At 38.0% G+C, this 14689-nt stretch overlaps 1 protein-coding gene across 1 annotated transcript in view; it reads right to left on the bottom strand.

Moving 5' to 3' along the window:
- The window catches only part of LOC150084668 (tectonin beta-propeller repeat-containing protein 2), a 262877-nt gene that overhangs the window by 242986 nt on the left and 5202 nt on the right, over positions 1-14689 (bottom strand).

Genomic DNA, 14689 nt, shown 5'->3' with positions numbered 1-14689 from the left:
TTGCACTAGAGGAGTCACTAATATTCATTTTGTATAAACATTTTGTTGGCAGAGGTGTGCATTCGTGGCCAATTTGCATGTTGTGAAGGCTGAAAAATCTGGAATGAATTATGTCAGCTAAGCTGCAATGGAGGACATTGAATAATAATAATAATACCCTTTAATAATCCCAAATTGAGTACATAAGATCAATCAGGAATTTCCAAAACAGGAATCAGCAGAGCCTTTACAAATGAGGAAAGGTAAAAACAAAATCGGAATTAATATTTTTGTGTACATTCAAATAGAATGTACACAAATAAAAAAATAAAAAAGTTTTTTTTTGTTTTGTTTTTTTTGGCTGATGGTACAAGCTTGCTTTCTTGAATAATTTGTGTCTATTAATACTAACTAATCCATGACATGGTGAGACTAAGAAAATACTGAAACTATTTGCCAGAAAAGGAGATAGCAGGTTCCCCATGCTGAGTTCCTTCTTTTTGAAAGTAAAATTGCTCTTCAACCTAGAAATAGGCCTGTCTGGTGTGTGATCTAAAATGTCATTTCTGGAAAGAGGTATAGAGTGGCCTCTGCATAATTTTTTGGAAAAAAAAAAAAATATATATATATATATATATATAAATGACACAGGATTGAGTTTTCAAAACTGAAGTTGACCAATTTTTCTATGCTCCACTAAGGAGTTACCTGGAGATCTGCATCTAAAGAATGTGGTAGATGTTTCAGAAATTGAAGCCGCTTGAGCAAAGCAATGCTGTCAAACTGGAAGGTGAAATGTAGTGTGCTATAATCAGAAAAACTATGGATAGGATTTACTGTAGGTGAAAGAAGGCCAATAATAGTAGAGAACAAGAGTAGAGAACTAAACCTTGGGGAACACTAACATTAGTTGAGAAATTAGAAGAGAGAGAGCATCTGCCATCAGGCAGAGTGAATGTTTGAAGAGAAAACTGGGCACCCAAATAATATAAAACACACAAAAATAGGATGCAAACCACAGGGTGGAAGCTCTATGCTGAATATGATCAAAAACCTTGGAAATGTTAGGAGCTGCTCGAGTTTTACTGAACTTTTCCACAAAATTTGTTCCAAGTGGGGTAAAATACGCCAAGATATCATCAGTGAATCAACACTAAGAATCCATATTGGTAATCACTGATCAAATAGAAAGTTTGAAATGGTATAAGAATAATTAGCAGTTGATGGATTTCCCCATTAGCCATAATCCATCAACCTTGTATTTATTCATCAAACTTGTATTTATCTCTACTCTTTGGGAAGAGTATATAAAGAAGATGAAGCAATAAAAACAAAGCAATAAAGAGGATGCTTGTTCTTTGTTCAGCCTCTCTCTCTCTCTCTCTCTCTCTCTCTCTCTCTCTCTCTGCTCTGTGAGCAGAAAGCTCTTTGGCACCAAATTTAAATTTGAAAAAACAAATTTTTTTTGCATTGATTTGAAGAACATTAATGTGCCACTCATGGCACATGTGTCACAAGTTGAACACACCTTTTCTAAAGAATGTCATATAATAACTATACTAAAAACTAGAATCTTCATTAGTATGCAATATAATATTTCCAGACATAATAAACAGAAATGCATTAAAAAAATATAACAAAATTTCCTGAAAATCATCTATACTGGCAGCAGGAGGACAAGGTTTAACTGAGGTCAATACTTTGCCATAACTTTCATACAAAACTGATAATACAACATTCATACAAAACTGATCTACTTGGAAATGTAATTGATTATTCTGAGAGAACAAAACTAAAAGTGGAAAAAAGGCTATTTCTTTATTTGGGAGAAAAAAGTGTCAAGTGTATTTAGTGTCTAACGGCACCAGGGGTTTCCCCCATCTCCGCGTTGCTTTCATTGTGGGTGTACCAGTTCACTGGGAAGGCCAGAGATTTAAAAGTGTATGGCTATTGTTCATGTGTAGTGTTGTGTTCTGTTGTTCATCTGGCCGTTTAGCCGCTGGACCCCTACTGAGGCCCAACGTTGCCCACACTTAGCCCCGTGGAGGCAGACCAGGTACACCAGTATTTTTAGATAAGTACTCTGGCAGGTCCTGCCACCTAATTTCCTGAGATTTCAGTGGCTAGGACCTATATAAAAAAAAAAAAAAAGGGGGGGAGGGGGGGATAAACGCTTGAATTTAATTAGGCCGAAAGAGGTTGCAAGTGTGTCGAGTTTGGCATTTAAAATTTTTACGTTGTGTGGGGCATTCGCTTTTCGCTGGTGATATAGGTAGAGTAGGGGAAGAGACGGAAGGCTGGGGGGAAAAGACAGAAGTATGGGGTCAATAGGGAAGGCGACCCCAGGTATATCAGTGGGGCATGCCCTTGCCCCACCAGAGGGAAATGAGGGGGTGGTGGGGTGGGGAGGGGGCAGGAAGTCCTTACCCTCACCCCACCAGGGATAGGGAGAGAAAGTGGGCTGGGCAAGGGAGCCCTGCCCAGTTCGCCATAGCGGCAATTTGCAGTGCCCTCCAGCAAGTGCAGTCTGTTGATGACTCGTTGGTGGGGTTTGGTCCTTTTCTAGGTGTGTGGTTTCATCCTGGGAGCGACGATATCCTGGCTGGAGCCACTCCCATTGGTTCCTAGGTTGATGCTGTTTCATTTATTCTGCTGCATATTACGCCGTTTGTCCTTAGTATTTTGCGATCCTTTCCTCTGTGCTGATGTTTTATCAGTTTGTCTTTATTTATTATTTGTGGTCATCTATTCGTTGTGGATGGCTATTTCTGTTCGTCGTCTATTGAAGACGTCAAGTGCAAATCGGCTGAGGGCTTTGTATTCATCTTCTGAATCCAGTAGATGGTACTCTTGATTTTTCGGCAAGTATTGAATCTCAGTTATAAGTCTACTTCTGTGTTCTTCGTAGCATTCACAGTCGTGCATAATATGCTGCCAGGTTTCAGGTTCTCCACAGGTGCATGTGGACTCTGCTATTATTCCGAGTGAGTTCAGTTTTGCTTTAAATGGGCCGTGGCCCGTCAGGAGGAAGGTTGTATTTAGCCCAGGATAGAACCACGAGGGGGCTTTTGGGTACATTTTTGCGACTATCGGTATGAAGCTTCTTGTAACTTGGCCCTTTGGCGACATCTCCCATCTGTGCTGCCAAATCTTCAACATGTGAGCCACTATTCGTTGTTTCTCTGCCGTCCGGCTGTTGGTTGGGTCCAAGGTAAAGTCATAGATGGAGGCAGGTATATCCTTGGACAGTAAATACGAGTCCACATCTAGTCACCTCGAGGTCCAGCGGAAGAGCTCCTGCCAGGACCTGCAGAGCGTGGGTGCTCACCGTTTTGCATGCCCTAGTTATAGTTAAAAGTATGTTTCTTTGGATAGTGTCCAGCAGTCTTCTGTTGACCGCGGTTCCGGCCTTCCTGAACCAGATTGGTGATCCGTAGGTGATCGCTGGGATGAATATTGTTTTATAATACAGGGACAGGGTCTTCCTGTTGAGTCCCCAGTCCCTGCGAGATACTCTTGCTACAAGTGCTGCATAGTTCCTTAGTTTCTCTCTCAAGTAGGTGACGTGAGGTGTAAAGGACAGGTTTCCATCCAGGATAATACCTAGATACTTTATTTGGGAGAGTGGGAGGACTGTGCTCCTGAATGGGGACATTTGCCTAAGCATGCACACAAAAAATGAATATTTATTCTATACTTAGTAACAGCAGCCAAGTATTATGATGGGAAAGACAGTGTACAGAAAAGAATGACTGTGAGGTGGGGAGGTGAGACCAGGTCTGAGAAAATACTATTCTTTCCCTGGACATCTATTATCATTTTTAAATATCACCTTTTGATCAAAATGCAGATTTTTTTCATGATGATTACAGCTTAATAATTCCCCAGAACACTGTTTAAGTACTCCTCTTTAAAAAATCCTAGGAGTCCCTGCTTACTACTCATCTGTGAGAGCAGTGCAATTTTTTTTAACCTTCTACCACTCATAACCTCAATTATAAAAAAATACTAGTGTGACATCTGTGTGATCCACTTTGTTGTTTTAATTTTAAACTTGTTTAGTAAAATACTTATTTTACTGAATTTATAAAAAATTAATTTTCACTATTTTACTGAATTGAAAACAATGATTTATTATGATTTGCTAAACCCAATTAAAATATACTGAACAAAAATAAATGAGAGAAACCAGTAATAATAAAGAAAGATTTTACTGTGTTTTCTAAAATTTCAAGGTCACTGATCCCCAAATTGAAACTTGGATGCTCACGTGGCATCTAGAAAACACAACTTGAACATCTGTATTTTTGTAGCTGTTCACATTTAGATAAATTTTTCTTCTAGAATGCATCAAAAATTGATTAAAACACACATAGACAAACAGAACTGACTGCTATTAGCCATTATACATGACCTGACTGCTATTAGCCATCATACGCGATAATATAGAATATTATTTTAATAAACTAAAGTAACTAATGGACTTGCTTAAATGATAGGTGGAACAGGACCAGGGTAAGTCTGCCAGGGGCAAAAGTTGATGATGTTGTAGAGCAGATATCATCTTTTAAGGGCAAAAAAGATGATATGGTTGTACACGTTAGAACTAATGACATTAAGAGTAAGCGATCTGCAAATTTACTCAACAAGTACAGGTCAATGTTGAAAAAAAGTTGCAGGTTAGGTTTGAATGTGAAAGTGCCCAGACACAATAGGAGGGAGTATATCATGAGAGCCTTATTGATCAATTTGGCCCTGAAGAGATTGTGCAAGGCTCAAGGGGTATAATTTTTTTCAGCCTGGTCTGTGCTTGTTGACAGGAGAGACTGCTTCTACAGGGATGGGGTACACTTAAATAGAAAAGGTGCAAGAATATTTGCTGATGCTATCAAAGCAGTGTTAGGTGGGTCGGAAAACTGCTACCTTGGGGAGGATACACAGACTAAAAGGTTAACAGTGGCCTCAGGCATAGGCAAAAGTGATTCTTGCAATGCTTCTATTAGAATGAGCAGCCTGGAAAGTAAGGCAATGGAGATTTCCAGGCCTGCTGGGAGGCATAGTGGAACAAATAAATCCATGGGCTGTGTGTGTGTTAGGGTAACTAAAAGTAGAAACAAGGGCATGTATACTTGCATGTACACCCATGCTAGGAGTATAGTTAATAAATTTGATGAGCTTGAAGTGCAAGTCAAGACATGAAAGGCAGATATTGTTGGGATATCAGAGACATGGTGTCACACAGACATAAGCAGTGCAGAATTGGAATTTTGTGAGTACAATGTGTACAGAAAAGATAGACAGGACAGGAAGGGGAGAGGGGTTATTCTGTTAGTTAAGAAACACATAAAAAATCTAAGGAAGTGCATCCAATTGATGTTGGTGGACAATGCAATGTTGAATCTGTTTGGTGTGACATAAGCACTGGGAAAGGAAAATGAGAGTAGGTGTGTGTTATAGGCCTAATGAATCTGATGTGTATAATGAGCATTTGTGCAAAGAAATAGAGGGGGGCCAATAAATCAGAATGTCTTATAATGGGGAATTTTAACTTTCCAGATATTGACTGGAACTTGTGGATTGGTCACTCACACACTAGCCAGACTTTTGTGGATTTATTGGATGACTGTTTTCTATAGCAACATGTTCAAGAGGCAACCAGAGGGAGTAATACTCTTGATCTGATTATCGGCAGCGATTATTATTATTATTATTATTATTATTATTACTGCCATATAGTGCAAGGAAGTCTGAGGCTTATGCTGCACCAGCCAAAAAAAATTTCCGAGCTACCCCTGAGAGAGAGAGAGAGAGAGAGAAAATATCACTAAAAAAGATGATATCCAACTCAGGACCCTGGGTGTGTCAAGCCCATACTCATCAGATATGAGCCCCTAGGGTTGTATTAAACATGTAATTATTAACTAGTAAATCATGGCTGTAAATTTGTATCCCCACTTCACTTTGAGCATACCCTAGTACTAAATATTTTAGAAAAGCTGGTTTAACCAGGATGTATGGCATAATTTCTCTGAGGCTAAAAGGGTGGGGGGGTTTGTTTGTTTGTTTGTTATTTGGTTTTTAGGAGTATTAGCAACTAAGGCCATATTGCTCCAGGAATATGCGGTGGTCATTTCCTGATCTTTCCGCATCCTCCGTAGTTAGTGGTCACGGGCTTGAACCTCGGTCTAATCAAGAAGCGTGTGCTAGCCACTGCTGCTCCTGCCCACCTGGCTACGGAGGCACCAGGGTGAGTGGGGGGGTTTCCAAATAAATGCAATTACTGTTAGTCAAGGGTCTTCATACAAGGTCAGTTTGTTATTTTGTTTTTTTTTTAGGAGCATTAGCAACTAAGGCCATAATTGCTCCGGTGATATGTGGTGGTCATTCCCTGACCTTTCTGCATCCTCCATATTTTGGTGGTCACGGGCTCAAACCCTGGTCTAATCAAGAAGCGTGTGCTATGCACTGCTGCTCCTGCACACCTGGCTACGGAGGCACCACACACAAGGTCAGTGTGAGGGTATTCTGAACCCTAGGTGAGGCCTTAAGATGTACAGTCCTAGTAAGTTTTCTTATTTTTATTTACATTAGCTATTTTAGTATTTACATTTTGTGCCACTCATAAAAGCTGATCTTCCTGGACACTTACCTAATTTGCATAGTAGGGTAGGGCAAGCCATGCAACCTTGAAATCTTATTTTTAGAGCTCCTTAAAATATGCATACCAGGGACCCAGACTACATAAATAAGGCATTGTAGTTTAGGCCTGCAACCATAAGGGAAATTAAAGTTCTGGACCACTCTTGCATTCCACAAATGACATGGGAAGTTTTTTTTTTTTTGTTTGTTTTTTTATTTATTTTATTATTTTTATTTATTTATTTTATTACTTTTTTTTGCTGATGCTGCATAAACTTGCTTTATTGCATTATTTGCCAACAATAGTGATACATCATCATTAATAACCACATCAAACTAATCATGGGCTCTTGACTTTTGGAATGGTAATTTTGCCTACAACACTGGTAATTTTGTAAACTTAACCTCACCATGTGATTACAGTAGTTATATGCAACATATACATTACTTGCTAACTTTACAGGTTAAGAAATTAAAAAACTTTTTTGAAGTCAACCCACTTATTTTTATTGTTTTTTTTTTTTTTAACCCATCAAAAATTATTTTGAGGAGAAATTTTTTTTTCTCTTTTAAAATTTTAGGAGAAAGTATAAAGCAATATAGGGTAAAATAAAAAAAAAAATAAAAAAGACACACACACACAAAAACATAACAAATAAAAATGTTTATCTGAAAACTTTTAATAAATTAATTTTCGCACAATGAGATTTCATTAATAATAATAATAATACACTTCTTCATTTTCAACAAAATAAAATATAAATAAAAGCTGATATGACCCTCTAGTAGTTTATTAATATATTCATATGATTTACATTCACAGTTATTTTTTATACTTATGCCATAATATATCGTGGAGAACAAATAGTGATCTACTTGAAATGAAGAAATAATTAACACCAGTTACGTTTTCATCTGCAACTATTGGAGGCAATCTTAAAAACCACAGTTTTAAAACATTATTCTATCTTCTGGGAATCTCACTGGATATAATGCACAGACTACTAGTGGACAGCCCATCCATATAGGTAGACTAGGCAGTTTTTTTAGGTAGATGTAGGCTGGCTTTTTTTGAGACCCTAGGTGGTTTCCTAGGATCTCAAAAAAAAAAAAAACTCAGCCTACATCTACCCTTCGAATTTGGTGAGGTAGCAATTTCATGGTCTGCACAAGATGCCAGTTGCTGGCAGTGAGTTAAAACATAAGTTATAAAAACTGAATAAAGTGCACCAGTCAAAAGTATAAAACGAACACCAGACATATTAGTTTTTGAAAACCAGAATATTGGCAACATTAAGCAATTTCGGGAAACCTTTAAAAAAAAAAAAAAAAAAAATCCCTGCATTTCGAACCATAATGTAATGTATTTGTACATCATGCCATTCTGAATTACAGCAAACAAATGGATACATTGCAAACTTCAAAGTGAGAAAAATATCAAGTTCAGTGACGTCTTAAGAATTTTGGGGACTGTGTGCAGGAGTGCTGTTTTTTTTTTTAAGACTATGAGGCATCAGTATTGTGAATGAATTTTGTTGTCCTTTTGCCTGTTCTGCTAGACAAAAAACCCAACTTTACAGGAGGTGGAAACCATGCAACCCAAGGCTGACTGAGCCATAATGTGACAAGAACCAATATAAGTTCCTCAAATCCATGGTTCATACATTAGTAAAAATAAATAAGCAATCATTAGCATTAGCATTAGTAGAGGCATACGATGCAAGAAAGCAAGCCCATGCAGCAACAGCCAAAAAAAAAAAAACAACACCTCTCCCATTTCACCCCTCCATTCATTAAAGGTTGTAACTACCATCAAGGCTAAAGGGAAGAGCTTTTGCTTTTGTAAAGGTGACCACAGGAGCCTCAGACAGTTTTTAAATTCTGTACAGTGGGATCAACTGATGATGTTACCAATGTTGAATTCTAAATGGGAAGCCTTCAGAGACTTAATTTTGGAGGCTACTAGGCTTTTCATTCTAACTAAGAAATACTGTTCAAGGATTAGGCCTAAATGGATGTCAGATGAACTAATGAGGCTGTTTCAAAGAAGAAAAATACATGGAATGCATATAAAGTATCAGGTGAAACAGAAACATAAGGCAGATATAAACTAGTCTGTAATCAAGTCACAAAGAAGGTTAGGCAGGTGAAGGCAGATTACGAGAAATCCTTGGCAAAGGATGCAAAGAGTTCTTTACTTATGTAAACTGTAGAAGGAAAGGGATGAATCAGCTTGGACCACTTAACATAGATGGGTTGACTATTATTATTATTATTATTATTATTAGCTATATAGTGTAAGGAAGCCTGAGGCTTATATTGCACCAGCCAAAAAAAAAAAAAAAAATTTAATTACCCTGAGTGAGAGAGAGAGAGAGAGAGTCAGAAGTAGAAGGGAATCACCAAGAAAGAGAAGAATGATGATATCCAGCTCAGGAACCTGGGTGTGCCAAGCCCATACTCACCAGATGTGAGCCCCTGGGGTTATTGATGATCATGATTAGGTAGCTGTTAAACTGAATGAGTATTTTGTATCTACATTCACACAAGGATTTATTTAATGAGGCGAGTGCCAGAAGTTTATCAAACTCTAACAGGGAACGGAGTGATTTTGTAAAAACTGAGAGCAAAGTGGAAGAGAAATTGTTGAAGTTAAACATAAAAAAGATACCTAGTGTGGACTGGATCTCCAGTTATATTAAAGGAGGCAGTAAAGGAAGTAAAGAAATCCTTAGCCATAATTATGAGAGCTTCCTTGGACTCTGGGGAGGTCCCCATGGACTGGAGGTGTGCAAATGTATCACCAATTCACAAAGGAGGATCAAAAGGTGACACAGGTAACTATAGACCTGTTAGTTTAATTTGTGTTCCAGGGAATATAATGGAGTAACTGGCTAAAGAAGCATTGAAAGATCATCTAGAAAAGACTGCAGTAATAGTTAAGACACAGCATGTATTTGTTAAAGGGAGGTCTTGTCTAACCAATTTGATTGGATACTATGATGTGGTCACAAAGGATCTGAATGCCAAAAATAATTTTGATATCATATACTGTACTTTGATTTCAGGAAAGCTTTTGATACTGTTGCACATGGAAGATTACTGTTCAAATTGGAGTGGTATGGCATTAAGGGTAAGTTGCTACAATGGATAAAGGGATGGTTGAGTGAGAGATGACAGAGAGTGGTAATCAATGGACACTGCTCTTCGTGGACAAATGTTATTAGTGGAGATCTCCAGAGTTCAGTGCTGGGCCCATTGTTGTTTTGTATATTTATCAATGATATTGATAAAGGTATATCAGGTTTAATGTCCAAGTTTGCAGATGATACAAAGGTTAGCAGGGTTGTAAACGACAGTAAAGACAGTATGCTACTCCAACTGGATCTAGATAAGTTGGGCAAATGGGCTGAAAAATGGCAACTGAAGTTTAACATTGACAAATGCAAAGTACTGCATATGGGTAGCAATAACCCAAGAGAAACGTACCAACTGTCTGGTACTACACTCAGGGAAGTGGAAAAGACCTGGGAGTAATTGTGCAGTCATATATGAAGTTTGCTGTGCAGTGCAGAGGGGCTGCCAGGGCAGGTCATGGAGTCTTATCAATGGCATATAGGAATTTTGCTAGCAGGGAGAGGGAGGTGATTATCCCGTTATAGAAGGCAATGGTCAGGCCACACCTAGAGTACTGTGTACAGGTCTGGAGGCCTCATTTTAAGAAGGATGTAGAGTTGCTAGAAGGAGTACAAAGAAGGGCAACAAGATTGGTGAGGGGAAGAAAGGGATGTTCTTACCAAGAAAGGCCTAAATTCTGCAAATTGCAGCACCTGGAGAGTAGGCACCTGCAAGGTGATCTAATTGAGGTGTATAAGGCCTTGAATGGGTTGAGCAAGCTGAATGCAGATGGGATTCTTCCTCTTGCTCAAATTAAGAACCTGAGGGGGCACAGATTCAAATTGAGGAAAGATAGTTATAGAATAGATGTGTAGAAATTTGCCTTTAGCCAGTGGGTAGTTGATTGGTGGAACAGACTTCCATCTTTTGTTGTGGAAATTGATAGCCTAAATAAATTTAAGGCTGAGCTGGACAGGCATTTGGAAAGAATGGAGGGGTGAATTGGGAGGGTTTTTTTTTTTTTTTTTTGGCTGATGCTGCATAAGCTTGCTTTCTTGCATCGTATGCCTCTACTAACACTAATGCATTACTTTACACTTGACATTCCATATAGCATTTCTGTATTAACAAATGTTTAAGTGCACATGCAATTGCATATGTAAGTACATATAATGAACTTGATTTTATTGTAATTTAAACATTTATTTTTTGGGCTTTTTCAGTATTTTTTCATCTTCATTGCCCTGACTTAGCTAGTAAAATCAAAGAATTATGACAAGTTAGATACCTTTCCCTGAATCTCACAGATATCATGTGAGAATTGGAGTTGCCTAGAAGAAAATCAGATGCTTTTGCTCACCTGGATTCCATTAAACACCAACCAAAAATTTAATGTCTCATGATTACAGCAAAACAAAATAAAAACAGAAAATACTGTGTATAACCAGTTAAAGAATACTGGTGAGCAAACATGCTTAGGAGCATGTTTGATCACCATTTACAAATTTAAGAAAATAGCAGAAAAATTTTAAAAAGTGGCATCTGACAGATGCCATGCTAGCAAAAGGTTAACAACTTACTCATTACTAGCTTTTGAGTTAAATCCTTCTTAGTACTGTCTTATGATATTGGTTTATATTGTTTCCAAGCACAGCACTTGCAATGAGGTAATGCAGATAAATGAGTGTCAGTTGTACAGCAGTTTGTTTAGTCATCTGTGAAATGAGTGGTCTGATTTATGTATATTTTGTCTTTTTTTTTTTTAATTTGTGCTTTTTGCAATATTTTCAATGCTTGTTTGATAGAGAAATGATTTTCAATCAAGGCCTATGAACTGGAACACAATGCATACACAGATTATCCTAATTAGATCATCTAAACTATAACAAAAAAATCTGCAGCAACACAATTCATCATTATCATCAGCCATTTTCAATCCACTGCAGGATGAAGGCCTCTCCAGCAACTTTACAGTTCCTTCTGTTTTGAGCACTGGCCATCCATTCACTACTCACAAACTCATGAATTTCATCTATCCATCTCCGCCTTTGTCTTCCAGGTTTTCTTCTAGCTCCTCTTGGATACCATTCTGTTATTTTCTTAGTCCATCTGTCATCATGTCTTCGAGCTATGTGTCCTGCCCAAGACCATTTTAGTTCTTTAGTTTAGATAAGAATGTCCTTTACTTGAGTTTACTGCCTAATCCATGTGTTTCTCTTATCTAACAGTCTGATTCCCAATATAATTCGTTCCATTCTTCGCTGTGTAGTTCTCAGCTTCTCTTCCATTCTTTTGGTGAGTGCCCAAGTTTCACTTCCATAAGTCATGGTGGGGAGTATACATTGGTTCATTATTTTACGTTTCAGACAAACTGGGATATTGCTCTTCAGTATGTGACTATATTTCCTGAATGCTATCCATCCAAAATTTATTCTTCTCTTGACTTCCAGCCATTTATCATTATTACAGCTAATAACTTGTCCCAGATAAGTATAGGACTCCACCTTTTCAATTACTGCCCCTTCAATCATTATTTCCCTTTCCGTGGCATACTTGTTCATCATTACTTTTGTTTTAGCCATATTCATCTTTAGTCCAAAATCCTTACTAACTGTGCATAACTGATTAAGATTTTCCTCTAATTCTTTGGGATCGTGGCTTATGACCACAACGTCATCTGCAAATCGTAAATGGTTTAGGTACTCTCCGTTCGCATTGACTCCTTTCTGCGACCAGTCTAATCTTCTGAAAGCTACTTCAAAAGCAGCAGTAAACAGCTTTGGAGATATTGTGTCTCCTTGTCGAACTCCTTTCTCGATTTTAAATTTGCTACTGTCTTTGTCTAGTCTAATAAAGGAGGTAGCACTCTCATATATTTTCTTCAAAATCATAACATATGGGGCATCTATGCCTTGTCTTTCCAGTGCCCGAAACATTGCCTTATGCTGTATGGAGTCAAATGCCTTTTCATAATCCACAAATGCCAGGCATAATGGTGTTTTATATTCATTTGCTTTCTCTATTAGCTGTGATATTACGTGACGGTGATCCATAGTTGAGAATCCTGTCCTAAAGCCAGCTTGCTTTTTCGGTTGATTCTCATCAAGTATTCTTTCTAATCTGTTAGTAATGACCCTTGTGAACAACTTGTAGATGTGGAATAATGATCTAATTGGTCTATAATTTCCAATTTCTGATTTATCTCCTTTCTTATGCAGCAAAACTATGATTGCATTATTCCACTGCTTAGGTGTCACACCTTTTCTAATGCACTTTGTGAAGAGCCTTGCCAGTTTTTGTGTTATGTCTCTTCCTCCCAATTTTAACAACTCTACAGTAACTTCATCTTCCCCGGGGCTTTCTGATTCTTCATTTTCTTCAACACATGTTCTACCTCATCAGGAAGAATATCGGGTATGTCGTATGTGTTGCTACATTGCAATCCATCTTCCCCACTGCTGGCATCATTCCCCTGCTCCTTGTATAATTCTCTATAGTAGTCTTCTGCTATTTGAATTATGCCTTCTCTGCTGTTTATAAGTACACCATCGCTATTCTTCAGTTTCAGTATCATTTGTATTTCTGTATTACTGCTCATGGCTGCTGATTTAAATCCTTTGTGTTCCCTTAATGCTTGTTCTACTTTTCTTGTGTTAAATCTTATGTCCTCTCTGAGTCTCTTCTAATTGCTTTGCATAACTCAGTATACTCAATTTTCTCCCTGTCAGTGTTTTTCTTCCTCTTCATTTGTCGTCTTCGGTTCATCATGACAAGTGTTTCTTGACTAATTTTTTCTTCTTTGGATTTCTGTTTCCCTATAGGTTTCTTGGGCTTTATCACTTTCAGAAAGTTGTAATATTCCTCGTCGATATCTTGGTCCTGAGCAGTCTGCAGAAGCTCAAACTTGTTCTTAAGTTCCAGTATACATACTGCTTTTTCTCCTCTTCTTTTATCTCAAAGACCTTTGTATTATTTACTCGACTCAGTTTTTTCCTTTCCTTTCCTACATCTATATCAAGTGTACATCTTACCATTCTGTGATCACTTCCAACATTTACCTTATTCAGGATGGTAACATCATTCACAATATATCTTCTGTTAGTGAGGATGTAGTCGATTTCATTAGTAGTTAATCCATTTGGACTCTTCCATGTCCACTTTCTGTTCACCCTTTTCTTGAAAAAAGTGTTCATTATTGACAGTCCTTGAGATTCTGCAAATTCCACAAGTCTTTCACTTCTTTCACCAATTCCAAAATTTCCTATAGTTCTCCTTTCTGCACTGTTTTGTCTTTTTCCAACCTTAGAATTGAAGTCCCCCATAATAATAGTGTAGTGGGTTTTCTGCTCATCTAGAAGACTCTCAATTTCAGTGTACATTTCTTCAACCTATTCATCATCATGGCTCGATGTTGCTGCATAAATCATTATAATCTTCAGCTTGTACCTCTTAGAAATCTTGAGTATTAGTCTTGACACCCTTGGTGATGTACTTTTGAATTCCACAATGTTGTTTTTAAAATCTTTATGGACCAGAAACCAAACTCCACCTTCACTCCTGTCACTGTTTCCATTGGTGTACAGCAGATTTCCACTTGATAAACTTATAAGTGATTCATTTCTTCTTCTTGTTTCAGCCAAACCGATGATATTCCAATTCACATTTTCTAATTCCTTTTCCAGCTCTATCCTGTCTTCACCGATGAGTGATCTTACGTTATAACAGGCCAAGTTCAGTTTCTGTGCATGGCAGCCTGGTCATACCCAAAGATTCTTAGCACCCTTTGCTTCCACTCTGATCCTCTCGCTGCCGTAAGAGGGAGAGAGTGAAAGCTGCTGGGGACTGAGGGCCATTTGTTTTGTCGTGCTGTCATATGCTGGAGGGTTTGGTCTTTTCCTCTTCACGCTGACCAGTCGTCTTGAAGAGAACCACTCTACATGTTCGTTGCCACCTA

The sequence above is a fragment of the Mastigoproctus giganteus genome, chromosome 6 (genome assembly GCF_048544385.1).
Source record: "Mastigoproctus giganteus isolate SK-2022 chromosome 6, ASM4854438v1, whole genome shotgun sequence".
NCBI lineage: Eukaryota > Metazoa > Arthropoda > Arachnida > Uropygi > Thelyphonidae > Mastigoproctus > Mastigoproctus giganteus.
Note: the sequence above shows the minus strand (reverse complement) of the source record. Positions and strands in the feature narration are given on the sequence as shown.